Raw genomic sequence first — 27,753 nt, forward strand, 5'->3', positions numbered from 1 at the left:
CCTTTAGAAGGAAGGGCTAGCGCTTGTCGGGACTGCGGGAGCATGGCTCTGCTCCGTGGCAGGAGGGGTGCCAGGCAGGCTCCGCGTGCGGAGGCCACTGCCTCGGAACCACGCCTCTGCGGGTGACCAGGCGCCTGGGCAGAAGGGCTCCCAGCTCTCCCGCTGTGGCAGTGGAGGCTGGCGTGGGGGCTCCAGACACACCCGGACGACCTCCTACATCACGTTCCCTGGGGCCAAGAGGCACGTGGGACACAGCCAGCTTCAGACCCGGCCTCCAGAACGTGCCAGCACAGGATTGTGGGGCAAGGACACGAAGACTCCCCAACACACTGTGGGCACCACCTCTCCCGTCTTCTGGGTGCGCCCTGCACATCACCTTCCAACGTGTGCACCCGAGGGGGGTTTGAACCAAGAGTGCCGGCAGAGGGGCGGGAATGGGGTGGTGGTGGGCATTCAGCTTTATTCCCCAGACCAGACAATACGGTTCCAAGTTTGGAAGTGTCTGAATAGATAGTGTAGAAAAATAAAGGTCTGGTGTAATTACAAATACTTTGCTAGTTTTCTGAAATTCCTGAAGGAGAAAAGGAGCCTGGACAACCAAGAGGACAGTTAGGGCAGTGCTGGCATGCCACGTGGCCCCACTGCCACACTTGGGAGAGGAGCCAGTGACCTGCAGGTCGTGGGAGCAGCCACAGACAGTGAGGGCCCACTACACCCACAAGGCAGGGGCGATGCAGGGACATCCAGCAGCCCATCCACCAGAGCAGACCCGAGAGGTGAACACCAAGAATAGCCAGCCTCCCAGGCCACGGCTCCGGGCACTGTGGCTCACCCCTGCCGTGCCCCCGAACCTCCCCGAGGCTTGCACGGCCAGGCCCCAGGGAGCACCGTTGGGGCAGGAAGGAAGGAGCCGGCAGACAGGACAGAGGCAAGAGCATGATCTCAACGAGGGGACCCGCCTGTTGTGGCCCATCTTTCTTCCCGCTGGAGACAGGGACGTAGCCCTGAGCCTGCACGAGGCATGATCCCTGGCCCAGAGGTAGCCAGGGACTCAGTGTTCACGCAGCCAACGAATCAGTGCACCCTGAGTGTCAGGCATCAGCCCAGGGAAGCAGACATGGGGCGAGAGCCTTCACGGAGCTCACGGGCAGGACACAGGGCAGGATGGGTCTGAGCAGCAGAGGCCAGGAGGACAGGCAAAAGGGCTGAAAATCCATAAAATGCTCCAAGGCCCAGCCTTGCTTTGCCCAGACACAACAAGGCTCCAGCAACCACCTACATACAGAGACTGACAGACGATCTCCACACTGTTCCCCGTGGCCCCAAGTGCATCATGGCCACACTCCCACTCATCAGACACAGAGATCGGTGACTGGAAGACTGTGTCCCCTCAAGTGATCCCTTCACGGCCAAGCATACAACCGGCAAACTCCAGGGAGCAGCGCCCCATCCTGACGCAAGGGGATGCACCCCCAGGAGCCTGAGCCACAGCCCTGCCCCCACCAAGGAGTGACGAGCCCGGAGTTCACACCGCCCAAGGCCCCAGTGAGCACCTGAGGTCCCAGTGAGCTGTTGTCTACTGCAGCACTGAGCCCACTCGAGGTGCGCCCTCCACACACCTACCCCTTGTCCCCAAACCACCAAGGGCCGAGGACCTGCCCCGCACTATGCATCCCCCGCCCACCCCACTTACACAGAAGGGGGGGCATCTGCTCAATGAGCCTCTCGGTCCCTAACATTACAAAACCATTTATTAAATAACTGACTTGAGATAAAATCTACACAAAATAAAATTCACCATTTTATCCATGTTAAAGTGAACAATTCAGTGGTTTTTAGTATATTTGCAACAGTATCCAAACATCACACAAATTCAAGAAGACTTCCTCACCCCAAGCCCCTGGGCAGCCCCTCCCATCCGCTCCCCAGCCCCCGGCGCCCATAACCTACCGCCGTGTCTGGGGATTCACCTAGTGTGGACGTTCCATCCCGTGCAATCGGGCACCACGGGGCCTCGCTCACTGAGCACCACGGGGTCCGGCCTTACAGTACCAGATGTGTCCACACGGCGCTTTGATTAGGGATGAGCAGTGCTCCGTGGGACGGGTGCACCACGCCTGGTTTATCTGCACGTCACTCGGCAGACATCCGGGTTCTGTCTGTCTTCTGGCTGTGAGTGCTCCAGTGTGGGTTTCCAGGTGAATGTCGTTTTCAATCCCCTCAGGAACGGCACTACACACGGATATGCCGGGCCAGACTCCATGTGATCCTTCCGAGGACCCATCACACTGGTTCCCGCAGCGGCCGCACCGCCTCGCACCCGGCCCGCAGTCTGCGAGGCTCCAGTTTCCCCACAGCCTCAACTGACGCGGGTTACTTTCCGTCGTCTTACGTTCCTATTCTAGAGACGTTATACGTCATGATGCATGACCACAGAAGTTTACTGCTCCAGGAGCTATGCCGTGCTCCCCCTGCTCCTGGCCATCCCAGCAGGCGTGAAGCGATGTCTCACGGTAGCTTCAATGCTCTTCACGTGATTGTTGCATATCTGTAGAAACGCCTACTTACATTTTTGCCCTTTTTGTTTGCAGTGAAGTATACATAGCATACATTTTAACCATTGCTAAGTTTACACTCCTGGCGCATCGAGCTCATACACACACTTGTGCAGCCACCACCACCCGTCTCCAGAATGTTCCGTCTTCCCACACCGAGACTCTGTCCCCGTGAAACACTGACCCCCGCCCCTCCCCCAGCCCTGGCCCCGCCCTCTACTTTGTGTCTGAGTTTGAAGACATGACTCCAGGGACCTCATGCGAATGAGATCCTACAGTGTTTGTCTTATGTCCAGGTTCTTTCACCGAGCACCACGTCCTCAAGGCTCATCCACGCTGGAGCAGGTACCAGAACTCCCTTCCTTTTATTTTTTTTAATATTTATTTGAGAGATGGAGAGAGGCAGAGGGAGAGGGAGAAGCAGACTCCCCGCCGAGCAAGGAGCCTGACGTGGGACTCGATCCCAGGACCCTGAGATCATGACCTGAGCTGAAGGCAGACACTTCACTGACTGAGCCCCTTAGGTGCCCCAGAATTCCCTTCCTTTTAAAGGTGAATGACAACCATGTTGTCTGGATACATCCCTTTTTTTAATTATTTAATTAATTCACCTGCTGACAGGCCGGTGGGCTGCTTCCCGCTGTGGACTGCCACGAATGCCGTGCCCACACGCGTGGGCGTGCAAGCACCCACTCAAGCTGACCCGTCTTCCACATCACCAGCACCGTGCTACACGGAATGGTGGTGATTTCTCTACTTCCTCGCCAACCCTTGCTGTTTCTTGGCTTTTTGACAGTTGCCATCGTAACCCCATCACATACAGGCCATCTGAGTGTCATCTGTGGAGGGATGTCAGTTCGGGCCTCTCGTCTGTTTTTAAATTCAGTTTTTAGTCTTTTTGACATTGAGCTGTGAGAATTCTTTATACGTTCCGAATGCCAGATCCTCATTAAATATATGATTTGCAAGTCTCTTCTCCCATTCTGTGGGCTGACTTTTCATCACTTTCCTAACACAGTCCTTTGACCCATGTGTTTAATTTTGATGAAGCAGTCTGTGCTTCTGGCATCGTATTTAAGAAGCCACTCCCTTGTCCAAGGTCACAAAGACTTAGGACACCAGCGTTTCTTCCAAGAGTTCACAGTGTTAGCTCTTGCGTTCAGGTCTATGGCCCACCTGAGTCACTGTTCGTGTATAGGTGAAGGCAGGGGCCCAAATGAGTGCTTCTGAAATTGCGCACCATAAGATGAGGTAGAAAGGGATTCCTCCCCTTCTATGTTTTGGAATAGTCTGAGAAAGTTTAGTGTAAGTTCCTTCTTTAAACGTAACGTGGAATTCACCAATGAGGCCATCTGGTCCTGGGACTTTCTTTGCTGAAAATACTGTAGCTGCTGATTACTGATCACACGGGCCTATCTGTAGCTCCCGTGTCTGCGATCCATTCTGACACTCCACGGGCTTCACCGAGACGGCCTGACGTGTGGGCACACGATCTTCCACGACGCTCTCACAGGCCTTTCTCCCTCCATGGAGCCCGAAGCGATGTCCCCACTCCCACTGCTGCTTTGCTGACACTTCTCTCCCATTTGCTCGGTCAGTCCAGCTAAAGGTTTGTCTGTTTTATTCATCTTTTCAAATAAATAACTTTCTATTTGTTCTTTTCTTCTGTCCTCTCTTTCGTTCATCTCTCATTTTTATTTCCCTCTAGCTTGCTGTAGATTGAGTTTGCTCTCTTCCAACTTGCTAAGGTGGGAAGCTACCGATCTGAGATCTTTCTTTTTTAACGCAGGCCTTTAGAGCCAGAAGTTTCCCTACAAGCACCGTGTGTGCTGCGTGTGCCTCCCACTCACCCCCCAGTCGTTTCTAATTCCCCGTGTTTCTCCTTCGACTCATCGGTATTGGGGAGCATGTGGTTTGATGTCCCCCTGTCTGTGGATTGTCCAAATTTCCCTCTGTTGCTGACTTCTAAAATTCATCCCTTTGTGGTAGGAGAACATATTCTGTGGGACTCTGAACGTTTTCAATGAGGCGCATTTGGTGGCATAGCTTGCGGTCTGCCGCGCATAACGCCCCACGGATGCCGGAGAGGATGTGGCTTCTGCGTCAGACAGAATCTGGGCGCCACAGATGCCTCCTCGCCTCAACCTCCTCACCCACAAATGGGGACAAAAACCCCTACCTCATGAGTTTCTTATAGGAATTCGAGGAGAGGAAGCCCATCAGGGGAGTCTGAATACCAGCCGTGGGCACCATGGGAGCAAGGTGACACTCAAGGTAAGCCCATAGGACACCAGTGCCACTCCTCCCTCGGCAGGCACGCTGGCTCGCCACGCTGATGCCAGGGTGACGCAGTGATTTACAGAACCTTGGGGGCAGGCAGGGAGCAACAGGCCCACAGCACAGACGCGGGCAGAAATGCAGGGGCTGGCATGCCCGCAGGAGGACCCGGCCTGGAGACCACAGCGGGCAACGTTTCTGAGGTTTCTGGGAGGGCGCTGCAGGTGCGGTCCAGGAGCCACGCACTGAAGGCTGCAGCCTTGTCTCAGTGCCACCTTGTCTCCCGAGGAGCCCTCTTCCTGTGTGCGCGTCACCAGTGCCTTTCAGGATAAGAACCCGCTCAGCAGTCCCACGGGCTTGCAGCGCCCAGCAAGGCGAGGAAGCGGGCTGGCGACAAAGAAAAGTGCTTCCCTCCACACAATTTCTTCACAGGAAACGGATTTCAAAGTGGCCATCTGTTTACTAGATTAGCATCCCAAAGCTACACAACCACACAAGCAAAGAGCTGGCTCTCTGGCTGAGCCCAAACTTCATCACAGTAGTAGAAAAAGTCCCATTTAAATGATAATAGTGCCAGGTGCTTACAAAGCATTTTTCCGGAAAGAAGATCCCAACTGCACCTGACTGCTTCCTGGCAGAGCAAGGACTAAGGGCCGGACCACACCTGCCCCTCTCTCTGCTGGCCCCCTCCTGTACCTGGCCAGGCTGAGTCACTGAGCAGGGACAGCAAGCTGGGGCACCCTCACCAGGTGACTGCTTGCTCAGGCTGAGCCCCGGATCCGCTCTGGGCACACCCGCCTGGAGGAGAGCTCACCTGCCTGCAGCCTCACTTCCACAGCCTCTCCCTCCCCCAGCCGCCGCCCCAGCCATCCGCTCCTTTAGACGCCCCTTTCTTTCCCCACTGGTCTCTCCCTGGCATCTCCCGCTGTCTCTGCCACCTGGCCCAGCCCCTGCCCAGCCCAAGTTAGACCCAGCTCCCTAGACCCCATAGCATCTCAGCACAGCACACATTGGGCCCCTTCCTCCATTTTCACCAGACGGTGAGCTGCAGGAGGGCAACGCCATGCACAGCACCCAGCACCTAGGAGGTGGTCAGCAAAACATCCTCAACAAGTGAAGGGCAGACAAGGAGTCCAGCACACCCCAGGGCTGGGTGATGAGGGGAGTGTGCGTGGCAGGGGAGTGCCACGTGCCCACCAGGCGTCTGCCAGCACAGGCCCAGGAAGCACTGGGGCCAACCCAGCTGCAGAGGAACCACGGGGAGAGGCCCTTCAGCACTGCAGTGAGGAGCACAGTCTGCAAAGGGAGGGCAGCACCTACAACAGGCGGGAAGCACCGGCTGGCATCAGCTGCTCAGGGCTTGGGGAGCGTTCCCCAGCCACGTGCGTGTGCCCAGCGCACCAGCACCTCCGCCGCAGCCCACGTGTGACTGGTGCACCACCCGCCCCCAACCCATCGGAAACACCTGCAGGAGAGAGTCGCCCTGCAGGGACCCCTCCACTCGGCTTTCCCTTCCTGCCACAGTCGCCGGGCGCCACGTCAGCAGCTCCTGCTCCTGCACGCTCCGTTGCAGCTGAGGGCGTGGCCGGCCAAGTGGCCCAGAGGCGCGGAGGGAGAGGAAGAGGCGGGCCCAGCAGGCAGATGAAAGGGCGGGAGTGAGGCACAAGCGTGAGAGCGCCGTGCACATCAGGACGGAGTCGTGCAGCTAGAGGCACGTACTCACAGACACACAGCCATCGTGCAGGGGTTACTGTGACCTGAAGCCCCTGCAATGAAGACGGGGATCAAGATGCTGATAGCGACGGTGACGAGGGTAGTGGCCACCGTGGGTGCGAGCCCCGCGCTCAGCACTGCGCACCCTCGGCTCCGCCGGCCTCACGGCAGTCCCTGCAAGGAGGCTCACAGCACCCCCAAGGAAAAGGAAAGAAAACAGGGTTCAGGAAGGCTAAGACTCGGACTCAGTACGGAGTAGAGCCAAGACCAGAAACCGGGTCTGTGTGACTGATGGCTATGCTCTCAAGCACAGTCTGGAGCAGGGAGTGGGGTTCCTGGGTCATGGATCTGAGCACTGTCTCCCTGTCATACCAAATGGGAAAAGCCAGACGACGTCACGGAAGAAAAGACCCCAACATGAGCAACAAAAAAGATAAATTAACAGTGTAAAATGCAAAGATAATTTTAAATACTAGGGAAGACAGAGAAAGACAAACCAACTCCTCGAAAAGAATATTCAAGAGTCAACATCATTAAGATGTCCACTCCCCTAAATTAGCCCATATGTGTAAGACAATGGCCATTAAAACTTCTCTTATTTGAAACGAAGGAACCACACCTGGCGTTCACATGGAGAGAGAAACAAGCGGGACACGAGGCACTCTGCCGAAGACAAAGACGCGAGGAGGACCCCACCACCCAGGCACATGGACGCCGCACGTGGCCACCGGAACCAAAGCCACGTGTCCTCACGCTCAGATCAAGGAAACAGGACTGAAAACACCTAAGTCAGAGGAGCCCAGCGGCAAGAAAGACTGGCTATCCACAGAATCTTGTGTGGACAGTGGAAATCTCTGGAACACGCGGTAAGAGCGCATTGCTCTGATCACAAGACAGCCTCAGTGGCCAGGGGTTCTAGACACAAGACATAGAGCCGTGACACAGCAAACTGCGGGAGGACGTTCACGACTCAGGAAAGAGGACGTCCTCTCCGTGCTCATTCAGAAACAAACACAAAACAGAAGCGCTGAAAGAAAAGGCTCGTGTACTCAACCAGATAACAACTAAAAATTAACGTCTGCAGGAAAATTTCATGAGCTAACAGAGGGAAACGTCAAACTGGGAAACCATATTTCCAGACAAAGGGCTAATTTCCTCAAGCTATTAAAAGCTCCTCTAAAATTTAATTTTTAACAAGACAGAAAAACAGACAAAGGTTCTGAGCAAATGAGAAAAATACGTAAGTCACATCTACGTGGAGAGCACTTCAGAAAGGAAGACACCCGATGGGTCAGCAAGTGCTTGAGAAAGGGCGGGGTGTGCGGGGTGACGAGGAAAGTGTGTGGGAGCAGCACGAGCAGCCACGCCCTGGGCCTCCGTGGCACCTGCGCAACCCACCACGGCAGGTGCGTGCGAAGTGAGCCGGCGGCGTCTCCCAAGCAGAGCGGACACCGGCACACGCCACATTCTGTGCCGAGGATGCGCTCAAACACACTTGCACAGAAATACTGCCGACATTCCAAGCGGGAGAAGGACTGACAAGCCGTGATGGACTCTGGCAGAAGCTCGCTGGGCAGCAAGGGGGACCGAACCCACGCAGCAGCAGGGGGCGGGGCAGGCACTGGTGGGGTGGGTACATGGGGAACCCAATTCCCCAGGACATGTGTGCTTGAGGGCAAGTGTCGCGTCACACGTGGGGTGTCAGCATTTGACCATATGCAATGACAGCTCGATAAGGTGCTATTTAATAGGAAATGCTGACATACTGTGTTCCCCTAACATCAGACATCAGACTGCGGTGAACAGACCACAGGAAGTGGGCGTTCTCATAGCACGGGACGGCTCTTTCCTGCAGCCCAGCCTGAGACGTGGGCAGCTCGAGCTCCAAGAGAGTCAGACGCCCATCCTGGAGGGCGCAGCCTGCGGCCAGCTTCCTTGAGACCCCATCAGGGGTTTGGCAAGTCACCTCACAAGGCCTGTCCCACGGGGCTACATCCGGCCAGGACACCTGACAGGGAAGAATAGAGGCTCCCAAAATGCACCAAACCCAAAGGCAGGAGGAAGGGGACGAAGCCGGCCCTCGGGAAAGGATTGAAAGCAGTAATGACAGTGCCTCACCTAGGCATCAGCCTCAGAACTAACCGAGTCCCAGTCATGTGGGGATTAAAGATAAGAGCTGCCAGTGTCCCTCCAATTAGAGACAAGACGAATCAGTCAGTCAGTGACAAGGAGCAGGACAAAGATGGAACGAGAGATGGCCAGAGACGAAGGCACCGCCCATTCCTCCTCCGGCGGGACCCAGGAGATGCTGCAAAGGGGATGGACCATGCCCCCCAACCACTCTGCTCCTCTCAGGCTGAAAGTGAAGGTGGCAGAGGAATGGGGTGCCCTAAGTCAGGGCAAGGAGCAGCCAGGAGTGCTGAGGTCACAGACAAGCTAAAGCACGGAGCTTTAGAGGAAACAAGACCACCAGAAGTTTGAGAAGAGTGGGGCCAAGATGCTGACCACCCATCTGGAGGCAGGGCTTCCAAGTTCACCCCAGTTCCTCGCTCTGCAAGTCTATACATGGGGCTGCGGCAGCATAGGAGCCGGGACCGTCTGTGCCGGGACCGCGAGGGCGGGGGCTCCATGGTCTGTCTCGACCCACAGCACTGGATGCGAGCAGAAGTAAAGTACAACCACCGCGCACGGAGTCCCGCCCGCGCCGAGCACAGGGTGCCATCCCACAGGCCTGGAGAGGGGCGAGCACGCGTGTGCCCCTCACAGAGAAGGGTCTGATGGAAATAGGTTAAGCATGCCTTGGCATCCAACCAGTGCGGCACAAACAAGCCGATCGGGTCAGAAACCTGGCTACCGCCGGAGGGGCGCTATGGGACGCCCAGCAGGTGCTGAGAGAGAACGTTCTGCCATGCACGGGGAGTCTGCCATGCTGATGCCCATCGTTGACTCCTGTTTCCCATGGGAACCTCTGAGAGCACGAGTTCCTGGCCAAGGTCACACGGCGAGTGAGGGACGGAGCCGGATGTGCGCTCACCCAGGGCTGCGGGTTCCTGTCGGCCTCCCGTTGCCGCTGAACAAGTACCAGGATTCTTGGTGGTAAAAGAGCACAGAGCGATTACACTATAGGACAATATGCCGACTTTCCCAACAGCCGTTCCCCTGCTAAGCAATCCCCCCACGGACATGGTCAGCAATGCCAACAGGGGTTTGGGGACGTGTGTATCAACCAGAGTGTTACTTAGAAAAATGGAAAAAATGAATCAAGTATCTAACAAGCCTGGGTCAATAAAGCATTCGTAAGAAAAGCTGACAGCCAAAGTGAGGTTTTAAAGGAGAATTTAACGTGGAAAATACGAGATTAAACACAAGTAGACCCAAACCACAGGCTGCACAGAGTACCACATTGTCCTAAAAACGACCTCAGGAAAACACCTACTCTATGTCAGGAAGGTCTCAGCCAACACGTTCACCGTGCTTTTCACTGCACAGAAGGGCTGTGGGCAACCTTTATTCTCCGCTGTCCTGGCTTTGTTTTGCTTTGTTTTTGTCAAATGCTGGAAATGAAAATGGTTTCCTTGTAATCGCAGTCCAAAAAAGTTACTCAAATCCAGTGCTGACATGGCTCTGGCCTCCAGGCCTCCCTCCCTGCAGGTATGAAAACCTCTGTCCCAGCACACGGGCAAGGCAGATCTGGCAAACCCCGGGGGAAGAACCAGCCCCCGCCTCCGGCACGTCCACGAGCAACAGAGTGTGCTGCCAGCCAGAGGAAGTAGGGTGAGGCGGCTGAGAAGCTCAGGAGTGCTGCCCGGGGCTGGTGGGGCTGGGGATACGCTCCCCCGAAAACAGCACAGCGAGCTGGGAAGGCATGGGATGGAAATGTCAGGCTGCCGTCTGAACGCACAGAACTACTCCCAAGGACGTGAAAACAACTGGAGAGACAAGCAGCACAAAGGAAACCATCACAGAAGGGGCTGAGCCAGCCCAGAAAGACTGACCCCTAACGTGGGGGTTCGGGGACTGCGAAGATGGGGAGGAAGAAGTCACAGGCAGGGGTTGGGGGGACCATGGTGGGCCCGGAGGTCGCTGCATACACTCTGCAGCACCCCCCCCAGACAGGAAACCATTCAAGGGTTTTGGCAAAGAGTGCAACACCGCAACCCCCATTTTTCTGCCGTGTGAACGCTGCTGGGTGAGGGCAAGGCATCCTCAGGGAGTAGCCAGAGGCATCACGAGGAGGCCAGCAGTCAGCATGACAGTGACAGAAGCAGAGTGGTTCGGTCCCAGACACAAGGAGACCCGGCAGGATCTGGCCTCGCTGCCATTCCACAGCACGCCGGCCTGGCAGCCAGGCTGGTCCCACCATGTGCCTTTTCGGTCTCTGCCCTGCCTTCCCGGCGCCTGACCCACTGACCTCGGCAGCCACCACAGTGGGGCCTGACTGTCCTTCCAGGAACCGTGACCCAGCTCAGTCCCTGCTGCCCACAGACCACAGATTCCACTCCCCTTGCCCCCTCATCATCTCAGTGGAAAGTTCAGCATCAGGGGCGAGAAGCACTCCTCTCACTCACTCACCTGCGCTTCTGTCCCCCTCCCAACCTCGCCACAGGGGCTGACGACACCCCAGGCTGCCCCCTCCGCATCAGCCGCACCCCTGCAGCGGCACCGACGAGGATGGCTGAAGGGAGCACGGGGCCTTGCCGGCTGCCCCCCCCCCATGCAGCCATGCCGTGTCCCTGGCCCGCTCTGTCTCTCACAGCCATCTCAGGTCCGTCTCCACAAGCTCGGGCTCAGCCGCGGAGTCCTGCTTTGCATTGCATTGAGACAACGGAACAAACCACACCTTCCTTCCCCTTCTTCTGGGCCCACTCTCTGCATCCCCTCCTGCTGGCCCAGACACCTGTCCACGTGCCAGCCGAGGCCGACCCTGATGCCACCTCCTCTCATCAGTGATGTGCTCATCCCCAGCAAGGCCCGCTGTCCTGACCACCCTCATTAACACGCATTCTAAACAGAGCCTGTCTCGTCGGCACGTGTACCCTGAAGACCCCAGCCCAACTGGCCCATTCCTTTGCAGAAACCAGTCAAGCCACCAGGCTCTGGCTCTGCCCATGCTCGCTCACACGGGCTTTCCCCCGCACCCCCACAGAACCCACTGCTGTCAAGGCCGCCACGAACTCCACGCTGCAAACTTCTGAAGGGTCATCTTACCGGGTCAACCCGAGGCAGCCACATGTTGGTCACCCCTGCTCTGTGACACAACCTTATCTGCACCTCCCAGAACCCCCTCAATCCAGTCTCCTCCATAGCTCAGCCTCCTGGCCTCTTCTTCCCCTGTCTACACTCATCAGAAGGAAACGGGTGGACAGACTAAGGGAACAGCCCCAAACACATATAGTCAACATGTACAGTGATCACAACCACCCAGCAGGGAAAGGTGGTCTTTTCCAAAAGGGACCAGGTCGACTGGCTGTCCACCTGGAAAAGTAGGATTCTGAAACAGTGCACCTCACACCATGCCACACCCGTCAGGTGGACAGGGGGGCTAGACATGAGAGGCAAAAAGAGAAAGCTTCCTGAAATAAACGCAGAATGGTTTTCTAAGTAAGCAGAGACTTCTTTAAAGACACAAAGACAGGTCACTGCACAGAAAAAACCAATGAATTGGGCTTGATGAGAACAAGTTTGCTACAGATACAAACACAGCTTATCTGAGGAACTCGTACAGGAGCAAACGGCACGACGGGGAAACGGGCACAAGGCCCGACTGCGCACATCACAAAACTAGACGCCCAAGTGGCCACAGGACACACCGGTGCCTGCCGCCGGAACGGTGGTGAGAGACGGTGTGAGCAGGGCTCCCAGCACAGCATGGGGACCACAGGCTACCGTCAGCGGCAGCCCCAGAGACCCCGCCCGCCACCCGCGCACCGCACCCTCACCGGCAGCCTGGACTGAGAACCACCCAAACGCCCGCCAACAGCAGAGTGGTTTAAAACCCAGGGAATATTCACACGAGGGATCATCATGGGGAGGTGACAATGGGCAGACAACAACACACGACACACACGACTCTTGTACTGCATGTGAGTGCAGGACCACACGCATGTCTGTGCTGTTCTGCACACATGAATCACATGACTCCGCCGAGGGAGAGCTCAGAACAGGCCAGACCCGTCTCCGACACTAGGAGCCAGGCTGCGATCTCCAGAAACAGGTGAGGCGATGGGAAAGGGCAGGAGGCGGCTTCAGGGGCTGATGACTGCATCTGTTTCTTGACCTCGGAGCTGCTTACACTGTTCACTGGTTATTTGTGCCTTTCTCATATACGCTACTGTTTTTTTAAAAAAAGTTAAGACAACAGTTAATGCCTCAAAATGAAAAATCATTAAAAAGCAAAAATTTTTATAAAATAAAATATCTCTTCAAAGTCTTTTTTTAAAAAGAAGTTTTCTCTACCTTTTTCTACCTCCACCCTTCCTTCAACTGCAGACCACGTGCGTCCGGGTGCTCCCAGAGACAGAGGGGGATCAGTCACTCGTGAAAGCAAAGGCAGCACGATGAGAACTGACTGGGGAGATGTGACCGGCACTGGTCCACTACAACAAGACAACACGGACGCACACAGGGAGGCCTGACGGAGTGAGGACAGAGGCTCTGGGGCGCCACCTTTAAGCCTGCCTAAGCAGGGGCAGGGAGGCACGCACATGCACAAGCCAGCCCGCTGGGGCCAGGACGCCAGGAAGGACGTCCGGGCGGGGAGCAAGGAGGAGGGCACGTGCAGAAGCCACAGTGTCCATGGACATCCACGCAGGGTGGTGGACAGGCGGCGTGTCCGGCACATTCAGGGGCAGCCCCCATTACAGAGGGGCTGCAGCGTCTTCTCCCAGGGAAGGCTGTGCTTCCCTGAGGAGGGGGAGAGACCATGTTGACAGCAAAGGTCTGGGAGGGGTGGCAAATCTTAGGGCCACCTACACTAACCGTCCCCCCCAAGAGAATAGGGATGTGACATCGCCTTGGAGGGCACAGAAACAAGGAAGCAGGCACCGCTCACAAGTGTGCGGTCCCCACCTGGATAGGGAGGACAGCCTCCAAAAGACTGGCCCATCAAAAGGCTGTCCTAGTCAGCCACACCAGGGTTCCTGGAAGGAAAAGGAAGCCTCTTCCCTGTGTGGTGGGTCGGGGGCAAACCCAGTCCCTCTTGAGCACGTGGGCTGTGGCCGTCCATCCCCCAGCGTTCCCACCTGCAGGCTAACGTATGAGATCTGGTTCTCAGGCATGTGCAACCCCATGGCTGAACGTGAACCTGGCCTCTGGTTCCCACTCCCCAGAGCCCATGTCTTCCTGCACTGCTCTGCACCTGGTTTTCCATGTTTCTGCCACCCTCCTGGGATGCCAACGGCACTTACCACCATGGCCCACTTCTGCTTTGCTCACCATGTGCAGGAGGCGAGGGAGTAACAGGGACCGTGGTGACATCATGTAGTTCCTCAGCAGACGAAGCAAGGGCCAAGGCCAGGGTCACCAAGATGCAGCCTCCGTGGCAGAGGGCTGTGGCACCAGGAGAACCTTCTCATGCCTATTTCAGGCAGACCAGTCAACTCAAGCCCCTCGAAGGAACCCAACAATGGACGCTAGGCTGCACCCACTCAACACCGCTGAACCCAGGGCTGGGCTGAGGGCACAGAGCCGTGGCAATGCGTGTGGGTCAGAACATGGGCTCCAGCCCCAACTCCCACCCACCCCCGCCCCTGGCTGGCTGTGTGACTCTGGGCAAGGGTCTCTACTCCCAAACCTCGGTCTTCTTAGCCCCCATACGGGGTCCCTCTGTTATGCTGGAAGTAAGACCAGCGATGTGAAAGAGGGCTGGGCAAGAAGGCATGACCAGCCACAGAAGTCACTACGGGTGCGAGGACACCCACTCTCAAACCCACAATGTGGGCCAGCGGCTCAATCCCAAGCAGCTGCCCTCTCTGTGCCTCAGTTTCCCCCTTCCTACACACAGGGCGCCTGATGACCTCAGACATGTTCAGCTGCCACGGGCACGGCAGTAGTAGACCACGCCCGGCATGCAGCGCCTCTGGGGATGAGGTGAGACGCGAGTGACAAGGACCTAGTTGAGGCCCCGGGAAAGCAGGCCCCGGGCTGCACAGCTCTGCCTTCTCGGGGTCACACTTAGTCCCAAGACACACCTCACACAGCTTCCACTCAAAGGACTCCAGGATGACCTCAGGGTCTGGGGTGACATGAGCGGCTGGCCTCCACAAGAAGCCCCACAGCGTGGCCCCACCAGGCAGGCTCCACCCAAGGAGGTGCTCAGTTGACACTGGTCTATTGCTGCAGGCGCAGGGACAGTGCGCGAGTCCACCTAGTGAGAACGCGCCAGCTCGGAGCAGGCGAAGACACGGCTGCAGGGCGGGAGACCGAGCCCACAGCGCGGCGGTCACCACGGGTCTCCTGACGGAAGCCAGCTGCATACAGCAGCCATGACCCCAGCCCACGAGGAGGCCGGGCCCGCGGCAGCATGCCCTCCTGTGTGCACGCAGTGCTGCCTGGTTTGCCAGCGAGGGGCGTGAGCGATGCTGACGAAGGCGCAGCACGCAGCAGTGCAAACTGTGTGTGCCCGCAGGGCTCCAGACCGTGCGAATGAAGACGGGAAGACACACGGGGAAAGGGAGCCGGGCTAACCTACCCAGGGGCTACACGGGCAGCGAGGGAGGAACAGAGGGAGACAGCAGGTGCTGTAGGCCCGGAGGCCGCACAGGAGACGGTGGAGGTGCGGGGACGACAGGGTCCGGGGCCGGGCAGGACTCTGGAAACAAGGCACCTGGAGTTCAGCAAGGTCAAGCCGCAGCCAGGGTGACTTTCCACCCGGCCTTGAGACGCCCTCCCGGCCCCGGCCCCACCGCGGCTGGCGCTGCCTCTGCCTCATCAGTATTGAGCAGCACTCTGCTCGCCTTGCTCCCCTTCTTTTGTGCTGCAGAGATAAGTAGCATTTCTAATCTCTACCATCTCCCAGCTGCAAATATTCAAGCGTTCTTTTCTTTTTATTTAAAAAGTAAAATCTCATTTTAGATTTGCAAGACAGACAGCTACCCGTCTCCACCGTACTAACAAACTGCCGCCCAGAGGCCAGGCAGGAGAGGAGCGTGGAGCGCGGTCAGGGTGGGAGGTATCAAAGCCCCAGGAACCTGAGCCAGAAGATCCACGTCTTCAAAATCCACCAGGGACCCAGCTCAGCCGTCACTTCCTGCTGGTAGTCCCGAGGCCCAGGCCACAGGTCTCGCGGGTACAGGCTCTGCAAACAACCCCCTCAGAGGGCCCACCCATCTGGGAGGCCAAGACACAGGCGGTCCTGGTGTCCGTGAGCTCACAAGGAGGGCTGAGCCCTCATGGGCTCACGTTCCACACGCGTTGCTACCGCTGGCTGGGGGTGCCTGCAGAGCAGGACCACACGCAGCCTAGAACTCCGGGGTGGGGGTGGGCACGGGCGTTCAATAACCACCTGTCAAGAGCCTGGGATGAAGCGAGAGCAAATGCCAGGCACCAGCTAAGGCTGCAAGCCCACAGCCAGCGGCCCAGTGCACCCCAGACCGAGACCGGCTGGGAAACAGGGAGCAGGATGACAAACGCCACCTGAGTGATGTCTGAATCCTTGTTTACTCCCCAAACCCGGTGCAAGAAAGCAGCAGCTTCATAGATTCCAGCGTTTTCGGCAGAAACGAGACTGAAAAGAATGCCTCAGCTGTGCACTTCTGAGAACGAAGAAGGCAACAAACGCCACCTCATCTGGCCAGTGCTTGGGGTCCTGCTCTGCGCCCCGCAGACGCGGGACTGCGGGCTCCCGAGACCCCCACCCATGCATACCCACAGGCGGCCAGAGCCTGGTGCCTGCACTCCTACATGCAGGAGGCAGGGGAGAAGCGTGGTGAGGCAAGCCTGGACCCCAGGCAATGACCACTAACCTCATCCTGGCAACTCGTCCTGCTACCTCCATCTTCCATAGCCACGTGGCCTGGACGGGTTGGAGGATGGGAATGGAGTGCCACCCCCCCGCCCCGCAGCAAGCGCCTGGGGTTTACAGAGGAGCCTGTGGAGGAAGGGCTCCCGCCCTCCTACGAAGGGCAAGAGCCTTTGAGTATCTCTCCCTTAAGCTCACCTCCACTCTGCAGACATGCCTGACAAGTTGACACGGGTGTTAAAATTTTACCATTTACGTAACAGCTCAGTTATTAACAGAGTCTCATTTGCACGTGTCAGAGGAAGAGAAAAATCACCCAATTAACCACTTTCCCCATCAGCAAAAGGAAGGGAGTCGTGCTGCCAATTTGTTTCCAACTCCTCTCTCCCACCCTCCAAATCCGCTCCCTTTAATCAGAGAAGATTTACAATCGTCTGCCATGCAGGACGGGGAAGGCTCCCCTTCCAATCACGGGCATCTTCAGTAGCCAACTTGAACAGTGTCCTTCTAAACAGAGCCCACCACCAAGGGGAGACCCACGTCTACTGTGTCCCACAGATCCAGGGCTCCACCCTGGAGGCCATTCGGAGGCAGAAAGCACTGGGCCAGAGCGAGACCAGGAACAACAGAGACACTTTTTCCCATCAGCTGACCCAAGTGAGCAGCTGTGGCTGTGCTGGTCTGCTGGGCTATGTGCTCCGCAAACAGGCCCCACGCAGCCCCGAGCCAGCACAGTGCCCCACGTGCCCCATAAATACTCGGATGGCACAAGGAAAGGCAGCCCACTTCATGGAACAGTGCAGGCGGCAGAGGGAGCCGCAAAGGCCTCGCTCACCCAGAGCCTTGCACCTGCAGTGTGGCCCTCAGAGCCTCTGAGCCCTCTTCCGTGGCGCATGAGTAAGAGTCCGCTGCCACAAACTAGCTATGGTTGAGGGCACGGGAGAGAACCCAGCCCTGAGGCTGCACCCGCTGCCGCCACCAAGTGCACTATGCATCTAGACCAGACCCTGAGACCCACCCCCCAAAGACAGTGCAGCGCTCTCTCCCTCCTCGAGAAGGTACGCTGTGGAACAGGCTGGACGGATGGAGCACTGCCCCTTCTCAAGACATCAGCCCTGCATCCTAAGGAGAGCAAGAACGACACCCTGGGGTCACACTCCAGCCCCCATGCGCACAGCCATCCAGAACCCCATCATGCAGGCCTGCCCTTGGCCTCGTTCTCTCCCACCCATGTGCTCCCTCAGCCAGAGAGACCCCCCCTCCGCTGATGGGGAACTCCTACTCATGCCCCAGGCCTCAACGTCAAGGTCACCCACTTCACGGGAGGCCGTCCCTGAAAACCCCCAGCCAGCCGAGGCAGGTCCCCCTTCTCTCTTGCACTGGGTTCCGGGCTAGCCCCCCCACAGGTATGTGTGGTTCTTCGCCAGACCATCAAGCCCAGGGGCCGGCTCCCGGGATGGCACATGGCGCCCGGCAACGCTCCATGACGGTGCTCCCGTCTCAGAGAATAAACACAGGAGTAGGGGTGGAGGAGATAAAGCTCACGGGAACGCCACCCTCCCTGGCCCCATCTGACAGAGGCGGGGCTCTTGGGAATCGGGCACAGTCCACCATCCAGTGCTGTGGAAGGTGCAGACCGAGCCCCTAGGCTCCAGGGGGGACTGCTGGTTAGAGACACGGGGGCCAGGGGAGGGCGGGGCACACCCTCTACCCAGAGCAGCCGGCCGCACGGCACAGCAGACTGAACTGCGCCACAGGAGTCCCTCGGCGGCACCCGGAGGCAGGCAGACAGTCCCAGACCACACCCTAGACTCTGGGAACATGGCAGGGAGAGCACAAGATGGGGGAGCCACTGGGCACTCGAGTCCTGATCACAAGCTACAAAACAGCCCCCCAGGCATGGGAGAAAAGGCCCCCAAGAACCCAGCAGAAAATGAAATATTTAGCCAATGTGTGAAAACCACTCATGAAGAGAAGACGTGTGTGCTTCAGCTGCCTCAAGCAGAAGCATCTCTGGTCAGATGAGGGATGACCAGAGCCCCCGGTCCCAACACTCAACAGGCAGCCTGCCTCACGACCCGTCCACACGAGGACCAGGCCCAGGTCGGAGCAGGTGGCAGCACGCCCCGCCCAGCACTCTCGGGGCTGCCGGGTGGGGGGAGCCATCACAGGTGACTGGAGGACAGCCCAGGGATGCTCTGTGGCCCCCAGAGACCGCGCTTTTACCTTCTGGATCCCCACGTCAAACGCAGCACTGCCTGCAGGAGGCAGCTCTCCCCGGAGAGGGGCCAAAGCGCACAGAAGGATGAAGTGTCAGCAGCAGGGAGCGCCGCACAGCACACTTTTATGAAGGAAGCTCCCCTAAAGCCAGCTCTCTGGTTTAAATGAATTTACTCCTCATTAAATTCTTAACCTGAAAACATAACTGTCTGCCACTTACATGCTTCATTCTGACACCCCAAATGCCTTCTCCATGGACGACAGCACCGCCAAATCCCACTGTAATTATCCCAACCCAGGTGAGCGGGCTTTGCAGGGCACATCAATCGCCCAGCCCGAATCCGGGCCCTTGCGTGGCCTGGGGGGCCTTGCGTGGCCGGCCTCCACTGCCCAGCTGTGGTGCAAATGTCCACATCAGATGCCCCCAAGCCCTGGGGTCTGGGTAGTCATAAAATCCCAGCCCAAGAACATGTCCCTCCTGAATACTGAAACACAAAGACTTTACAGTGCGTTTCAAGCCCAAGATGGGGCCCTGCCCCAGCCACACAAAGAGAGTCCTGCCTGTCCACGGCCGGATTCGGGAGCAAGGGAGGGACTGGCAGTCTTCCCACAGCTGTCTGGTAGTGAGACGTGCTTTGCCACCACGGCCTAAGACAGCCTTCTCCCCGAGACGACAACATGGCCACGTCTCCCTTGGGGTATGTCAGCACCGAACAAGGAGGGATGGTCCCTGACGCCGGACGGTAAGTGGTGGGAAGAAGACAAAAGCCCAACCAACTTAACCGAGTGGTCACGGAAGATGATGCCAAAGGGCTGGCCCAGCACAGGGAGAGCATGGGGTGTCCTGAAGGCCAGAGGATCTGGGTGACCTCAGGGAGCAGCCTGAGAGAGGAGCCCAGCCTCCAGGGGCCAGAAGCTGGGCCCCACTGGTCAGAGCGGGGTTCCGATGTCACAGAGACTAAGGGGCCGCCAGAGTTCATGGGGCTCCCACTGGAGAAGGGGTGTGCGGACACGAGCAGCAGCGCGGTGGGGTGGGGACTGCCCAGACGACAGGACGAGGTTTAGACCAAGCTCGGGGGTGGGGCGGGCACAGATCCAGGGAAGCCTGCGCTGCCCTAAGGCCCGTGCGTCAGCAGAGCAGCATGCTTTGGGAGCCCTAGACCACGGAGGCCCACTCCAGCCACGAACCAGGGGACAACACAGAGCAGCTACAGCAACTGTCACCCTGAAGAGGACTGAGGACAAGCTCAAGCCCTTTCTCTCTCCCCGCGACCATCTGGCTCCCTGGCAAAGGAAGGACTCAGACCTCCCAGTCACACTTCAGAAAGGAACCACCCTCAGACCGGGTCTCAACAGTCTCGTCCCAGCAGTGAAGGCGCCCGGCCCGCATCACTGCCCAAACCCCACACTCCTATCTGGTCACGCTGGCCCCAGCACAGCCTGCTTTGGGGTCAGAGGCCAGCCATGCAGCGGGCGGTGGCTGGCTGGCCCTTCTCTACTCTTGCCCTGCTCCCCCCTTCCCAGCTCCCTCCCAGTGTTCTGGAACAAGAGAAAGGGCAGAAAGCCCACAAGAGGCTCTCCCTTACTACCACGAACATTCCAGTGTGGTGGCCTCCCAGGTGTAACAGACCCCCAGAGAGGACCCTCACCCTGTACAGGAGGCCCCCACGAGCTCCTGAGGGAGCCTGCAAGGGGGCCACCACTGGTAGCTCGGCCAACATGCCAACCACTTCCCCTCCTCCTGGCAGGGGCCATTGCACCCTTAGCTCTCAGGCAACTGGCAGCTCGCTTCTCCACTGGATCAGTACCCTTTGGGGTGCAAGACAAGCCAGGGCCTCTCCCTCTAGGAGGTCGACGACAGGTTCCCAGGAAAAACATGTCACATTGCCCCCCCAAGCCACATGTCCACCCATCCATCTCTTTCTCTTTCCATTCCCAGAGCTCCTGGTTCACTTAGCCACCCGCCCCCCGACACACCTCACGGCACTGTCTGCAGAGCCTCACACACCTGCCCCTGGGAACACCCGCCCCTGGGAACACCTGCCCAGCTCTGTGTGGCTCTCTGGAGGCCAACGCTCTGACCTAGTTTAAGCACTGGGGACGAACAGCGGGAGGGAGAGGGACAGGCAGACACATGGCACAGGACACACCCTCCTGAGCAGACCCCTTCTCCTCAGCCCTCCCACGGCCCCTGATCCTAAGAACCCTGAGGACAGCAAGGTTGGGGTGCGAGGCGGGCACAGCAGTCTGCCTTGTCATCTGGGATGTGGAAGCCTTTGTCCGCATCCTGTAGGGCCTCGGCCTGAAAGAGAAAGCCTCGACTGAACCTCCTTTTGGAGTTAACAGAGCGATGGGTGACCCCACACTGCCAGATGGGCATGGACCACGAGTCCCCTATAAGGCCTGGCTCAGATCCAGCCAATGAGGGAGCCGCCCGCCCACAGACCCTGGAGGGGTGCGGCTGAGGCACAGGTTCTCATTGGAGACCCTCAGGCCTGACCTCCACCCGCTGTGGGTCAGACCCTGGGGGCACATGGGGACACCGGGATGAGTCTGCCCCACTGTGCAGCCAGCTAGGGGCTGCCTCAGTGAGTTCTCAAAGGAGTCTGCACAGGGACCCCGTGGAGAGTAGGCACTCCACGCCCTCCATCACCACTTAGCGTCTGGCAGCCCTGGAAGCGCCCCCCTCCCCGACAGCCAGGAAGAAGGAAAGGTGACGCCGGGCACCAGGAGCCTGGGGCTGTACCCACGCTGTGGGCTCGTCCCCAGAGAGGCTCCAACAGGCCCTGGCCAGTCGGGACCGGTCAGACCCCTTCACGAGGTGCATGGGAGGCAGGAAGGCCAGGTCAGAGGCGGCCAGGAGTCCAGGACAGACAGGAGGTCTGGGGGCAGCGCAGGCTGACTCCTGAGGGCTCCCTGCTCACCACAGGGCCTCTACTACTCCCCATCCAGAGACAAGGTGCCTCTCAGGTCCATCTTCACACAGGAACTAATCAAGGCATTCTGCACTTTTGACCTTTAAACGGCTGCCCTTCGCTCTGGCCAACAAGGTGCTAGGGCCAAGGTGACTCGACCCCACCTCCCCAATCCGTCACTTCCCCTTCCCGTGGCTGCCTATCCTCTCCTTCCCACCTCCCTGTGGGGCACCCTCCACTGAGCAGTGCTGAAGGAAGGGAGCACTGCTTTCTTCTCTCCCAGCAGAGGGTCGGCACCCCGGACCTGCCCTGCTCACTGGCAACACCCACCCACGAGTGATGGGCCCTGCCCAAGACAAGCCAAACCACTCCCACGTGGGCACCAAGCTGGGCAGCGTCTCAGGAAGGACGAGGTCCAGGAAGGCAACTTCAGGAGGCGCAGACGGCAGCATCAGCAAGCGCAGCAGCACCGAGGCCGCCCCGCTCCCCTGTGAAACCGCCAGAGGGCTCGGTGTCACAGACAGGGACACCACGGTGTGGAGCGGCGGGCGGCTCCTCCACGGGCACCGACACGCTGGGACCCGAGGATCTGCCGGACACCCCAGTGCTCTGCTGTCCAGGGCTCTCAACCCCAGACATGGATCAGAGCCGCCACTCCAGATGTGGACCCAGTGCCTGGGCACTGCTGCCCGTGGGCAGAGTTTGCCTGGCAACACGAAGAGCCCTGCACCACAGAGCACCCAGGCCCGCGGAGAGCAGGGGACATGGCGACCTTCAAAAGGCCCTGTCCAGCCACCTAGAGCACAGGGGACAAGGCTCCCCTCCTGGGGTTCAGAATATACCTATTTTTAAATCCGCTGACCAGAAACCCCAAAATGGATCACTTTTAAATAAAAGCGAATGGAGAGTTTCGTTACATATGGTAACACTTCCATTAAAACAGAACAAACTCAGGGGTCCTCTCAAACCCGTTCCAGTGGGATTCGTGTCCGCTGTAATCCGGCATTCAAGCTCCGACTCATTAACATAGCAGGCTTAATTGGCATTTCATGCGGGCATTGTGCCTCTGAAACGAGCAAGGTGTAATTATGGTGAAAAGAGCTCTGTGCGGTTAGCTGCGTATTCATGTCTTTCCCGGCCTCCAAAAAAGCACAGATGTTCCATTGGACGACAGAGGAAGATGAGCGGCTTTCAAATGACTCCTTTTTAGTTTAAAACTTTATTTAAAATAAAAAGTTATTTAAGTGAAATTTACAACACAGTGTCTCCTCCCTTTGTCTCACTAGCTATAGGGCATTAACTTTCAAAAGCTGGTTCCGCATAATTTGATTTTTCATTTTGAAATGAACATCTGTGTTTAGGTCCAAAGAGCTCTTGTTGAAACATACAGAGCCCTAGGAAGGGTCTGAACAAAGCCTCCCCTGTAAACACTTGATTACCAGGAAAGCCTGCTTTGCAGAGACATCCAGGGGTTGGTAGGCTGGGGGGAGGCTCATGCTGGCTCGCGTTCTTTCGAGTTGGTAAGAAACTTTCCTCTTTTCAGAGCAGAAACAACAACAGTGCTCCAGTCGGGTGACTGCTTGGGCTCAGTGCTTCCCCCATGGTACGTACAGAGCAGGAGGAGGAGGGCTGCCGGGAGGACCCCAGGTCTCCAGGCAGAAGCAGTCTCTGAGACGGCAGCCCAATCAAATCCCACTCCTCCTTCAGTGGCTTGGGTTTCCCGAGAGGGGGCCTCAGCAGGGCCATCTCTGGGCTCCCTGCACCCACAGCGCCACCCCATGCCCACCCCTCAGCTCAGAGCCCCCACGCATGGCTGGAACACTGTGAGTGCCCCGGGTGACGGGCCTGCCTCTGGAGACCCCAGACAGAGCCCTTGAAGGCGGGACCCCAGCTCTGTCCTGAACCGCAGCAGGTCCTCAAACGTCGTTTCCTTCTCTGTCAACGTGGTCAGTACCCGAGCCAGGCCGCCACGAGACCACTGGGGGCACCCCCAGAATCAGGGGCAGGAAACAGATTTTACGAGCATGCAACATGAGTAAAGTGTGAATTGAGCCCCACATTGAGCCCCATGTGAGTGAAGCCCCAGCAAGACACTCAGAAGTGGGGGGTCCCAGCAGCCGTGTGGGAACTCAAGGGCCTGGGCGGCATGGGGGCAATGGGGCTGTTGCTGCTCCTCGCTGTATGTACACAGGACTAAACCATGTCCTTCTGGACACTGGCACCCCGCGTCCCGGTGAACGTGGGGAGTTTAGCACAGAGCTCACTGCCGCAATGTGGGTGTAAATAGTTTGCAACACTTCTGTGTTTTTATAGCGCTATATTTAGAAACCTCTAAATAAAACCCACAGAGAGTGTTGCAATAATGTACATTTTTTAAACTCACTAATTGAATGTTGCCATTACAAGTGCTATTTTGGACCATCTACTAAATATGTAATTTAGGAATTAAGATTCATATCTTACAGGATACACTAATTATTCCTCTGAATGCATCCGGGTACTTTCTGAGCACACAGGAGAGGTCCGGGTGAGCAACTGCAGCACGCTGTGCTCCGCGGCACAGGGTCAGGACCACAATGGAGGCCACACAGTGGCCCAGCACAGCCACAGAGCCATCGGAGCCCAGGGACAGAAGGGCAGCGAGCATCACGGGCGGCACCTTCCAGTCCCAGAAGCCCTCTGTTCTGGGCCAAAAGCAACAGGAACTTCCCTGTGTTAAACAAAGGTTTCCCGGTAAGGCTTCTTCATCGGCTACAGTGTGCCCAACACCCACCCCCATCCCCAGAACGGTGCCTCAAAAAAGACTAAAACCTCCCCTGGCTGCCAGACCGCACGTTAGTGGCCGAGCCGCACCCCGGACTCCAGCACACAGCAGGTACGCCCAGGTAAGTGACCGACACTATCCCTACCCCAGGGTGCACTGCCCTGCCGTCCCTCCTAGGAGCCACGCCCAAACGTCAGGCAGACCACACAGTGGCTCTGTGGGACCACGAGCAGCAGAACTGTCGCCCCCTCTCAGGAGATGCTCTACTTCGAGTAACACAGTCCAAGAAAGAGTTTACTTCTGACATCACAGCACCTCGGTGAATTGCTCCGCATTACGCAGGCCGTGGTGTGGGCCGATGAGGCCCCCTCCTCCATTCTCACTGTAGACAGCGGTTTGGTCTCGGAAGTCGCTCTTTTGTCCCAAATAAAATTCAGCGTGCTGAAGGATGCACTGTTTCAGACTCTTGCCACGACTCACGGCTCCTCTACAGCTGACACGGGCCCATAACTACCGTGTATCAAACCTCCACGTCACCAGCCCGGCAAAGCCGTCCAAGGACACACCCGCAAGAGAGATGCTCCGTGCACTTCACACAGTCCCCGAGGCTCGGCAAGTCCTGAGAGCCTTCTCTCTCCCACTCCCTGGTACCCTGCACACAACTGAGGGATAAAAACCCGATCAGGAAACAGTAAAGTACAAAAGGCAGAAAAAACCTTCATATGAAGTCCCTATGGCACAAGGAGGCTGAGTCGCTGGAGGAAAAGTAAGTGAAAGACAAAAGAGGGGCAGAGAAGGGACACCGCCAGGCAGGGACCTCACCCGGAGTGGCCACCACATGCCACATGCACCACTCCCCCATGGCAAGGCCGGGGGGCCATCCTGAAGAGGAAGGTCCAGGTGTTGCCAACAAGCAAGCCAGCCAGCCAGAAGGAGAGCCGGCAGGTGCTGGCAGGTGCACCCAGACGAAACGATGCACTCTCAAGCTCGGGATGCTTGGCACGCAGTGCAGGCCCCAGCAAGGAGCCACACCCCGGGAAGGAGGGGTGCAATACCCGCTCCGGTCCTTGGAAAAGTGAAAAAATTATGCTGCAGGCAGAGAGAGGGGGAAGGTGCATGACCATGGGGCCTCCAGAGTGACGACAAGAAGAGGAAACATAATCTAATGATGCAGGAAGTCAGAGGGAGGAAACAAGCTCCACTTAACACACTCAGGTAGGCCGTGCAAGTCCACTTTTCCCAGGAACAGAAAGATCTGGACAGGAAGTGTGCCAGCAGGGCTGGGAGGGGAGGTACCAGGCAGCCCAGGTGCAAGTGCCCAGGCCACATGGGGGTTGGGGGTCGCAGGCTGTACACCCCCATGCACCACCCACACCTCGACAACAGTGCCAAGAACAAGGGCAAGGCAGGACGCGCGCGGCTGCGGCCAACGAACGCAGACCAGTGTGGGGTTACCTGAGTTAAATGTATGGTACGAGCAGCCATCCTGCTCCCAGGCACCCAGTCCTGAGAAATGAAAACTGGTGTTTAGACAGCCACCTCATTTATTTCACCAAAAACCAAGGCAATGGGGACGCCTGGGTGGCTCGGTCGGGGAAGGGTCTGCCTTCAGCTCAGGTCATGATCCCAGGGTCCTGGGATCGAGTCCCGCATCAGGCTCGTTGCTCAGCGGGGAGTCTGCTTCTCCCTCTGCCTCAGCTCGTGCTCTCTTTCTGACAAATAAATAAAATCTTTAAAAAAATAAAAAAAAAAACGAGGCAACGAAGGCACCCTCCAACTGACAAAGAGAGGAACAAAGCACGGTCCAAGTGCACAACAGATCACCACTCAGCCCCACGGAGCACCGGTTCCTACACGCGCTCTGCTAAGTGGAGGAAGCCAGGCCCAGGAGACCACACGCGGTTCGATTCCGTTTATACGGCACTCAGGAAACGGCAAAGCTAGAGGGCAGAACACGGGCATTTGGTCTTCATCAAAAGGAATCAGAGCCCCTTGGAAAAGTGGCTGATTCCCAAAAAGGGCAGGGAAAAGATTCCCAGGAGGCCAGTACTGACTGAACAGCCAGCCTCAGACCAGCCTACCGTCCCGGAAAGACCTGGACCCTGGCCCAGAAGACAGAGCCAGCCTCTGTGCTCTTTGTGGCCCTGTCCCAGAACTGGACCTGCAGCCAACAAAAAGGGTACGGTCATGACCCCCGCTCTGACCTGCATGCAGTGAGAGCTGGGCCTCCTCTCCGTCCCCACACGCGTGGCCCTCACCATGTGCAGTCAGGGACTGGAGGCCCACCTCACTGCTCTGTTACGGGCCTTTCTCCCAAGCCAGCGCTGCAGAAACCGTCCCTGCCGGCAGGCCCAGCCAGCCCAGGCTTCCTGGACCACACGACAGGACGTGTTCCTCTCAGCCCCGCTCAGACTCTCCCTTCCCTCAAAGGCTTGGTGCATCCAGCCCCCGAGCCACTCTGCAGTTTCCGGGCTTTATGTCTTCAGTGGCCCGCAAGGATGTGGCCCGCAAGGATGTGGGCGCTGCCCAGAACTGCCCGTCTGGAGGCAGCACTGTCCCAGACTGGACACTTCCCTTCCAAAATCCCTGTCAGAGCCGACAGGCTAAATGAAGCCCCATGCACACACCATCTGGCATTCCATGGCCGTGCGCACCACATCTTCCTTATAGAACAGGAAGCTTCCCTTTCACACGTGCTCCACGTCTCCCCTCCACACCCCACACAGACCATGGCTGACAAGCCCTGGCTCAAGACCCCAGACTCCCCACCTGAGCAGTCAGCCACTAGGAAAGCCTGCTGGCACAAGGGCTGCTTTCCAAACCTCGGCCCGGACAACCAGAGGTCGGCATGGAAGAGGCTGTGCCCGTGGGGCTGCGCGGGGCGCTGGGTTCCCAGGATCCCCACCAAGTGCTGTGCCCAAGGACAGGGGGTGCCCGCTGGCAATGCATGTGGGTTCTGCTGTGCTTCACGTGTCTGACATTTCTCACCCCCACTCCTCCCTGCTCTCCCTCCCCATCATCCCCCATGTGAAAGTCAGAACAAGTGTCCCCCCCACCGCTTCTTGAGCGGAGAAGCTGCCAGCCCAGAGGCTGTGTACCCCGTGCAGCACTGGGCCCACCTCTCAACCCTCCTGACAAAAGTCCTCATGACAGGGGCATGAAGCCAGGGCTTTCCCCTCCCCTCCGGGACACTGCAGGCAGGGGCATCACAGAGCACAGACTCATTTTAATCAGGGAAGAGCTGGAAGATGCCAGCCGAAGTGGCTCTTTGATTCACGACCCCGGGCTCTGTTGCGATCGGCCCCAGCCAACAGCTCCCTCGGGCGCTCTGACCTTGTGGGAAGGGCACAA

General features: G+C 57.8%; 1 protein-coding gene across 4 annotated transcripts in view; it reads right to left on the reverse strand.

Annotated features, from left to right (window-relative positions):
* MAD1L1 (mitotic arrest deficient 1 like 1) overlaps positions 1-27,753 on the reverse strand; it is a 336,658-nt gene that overhangs the window by 214,497 nt on the left and 94,408 nt on the right. Inside the window, exon 1 of one of the 4 annotated variants that reach the window (XM_034669699.1) lies at positions 6,298-6,376. The exons of the other annotated variants lie outside the window; for them this stretch is intronic. The gene's annotated coding sequence lies outside the window, so the exon portion shown is untranslated. Of the gene's footprint in view, positions 1-6,297; positions 6,377-27,753 lie in introns of those variants that run through there. 4 annotated transcript variants of the gene reach the window in all.

Source organism: Ailuropoda melanoleuca, chromosome 10 (assembly GCF_002007445.2).
Source record: "Ailuropoda melanoleuca isolate Jingjing chromosome 10, ASM200744v2, whole genome shotgun sequence".
NCBI lineage: Eukaryota > Metazoa > Chordata > Mammalia > Carnivora > Ursidae > Ailuropoda > Ailuropoda melanoleuca.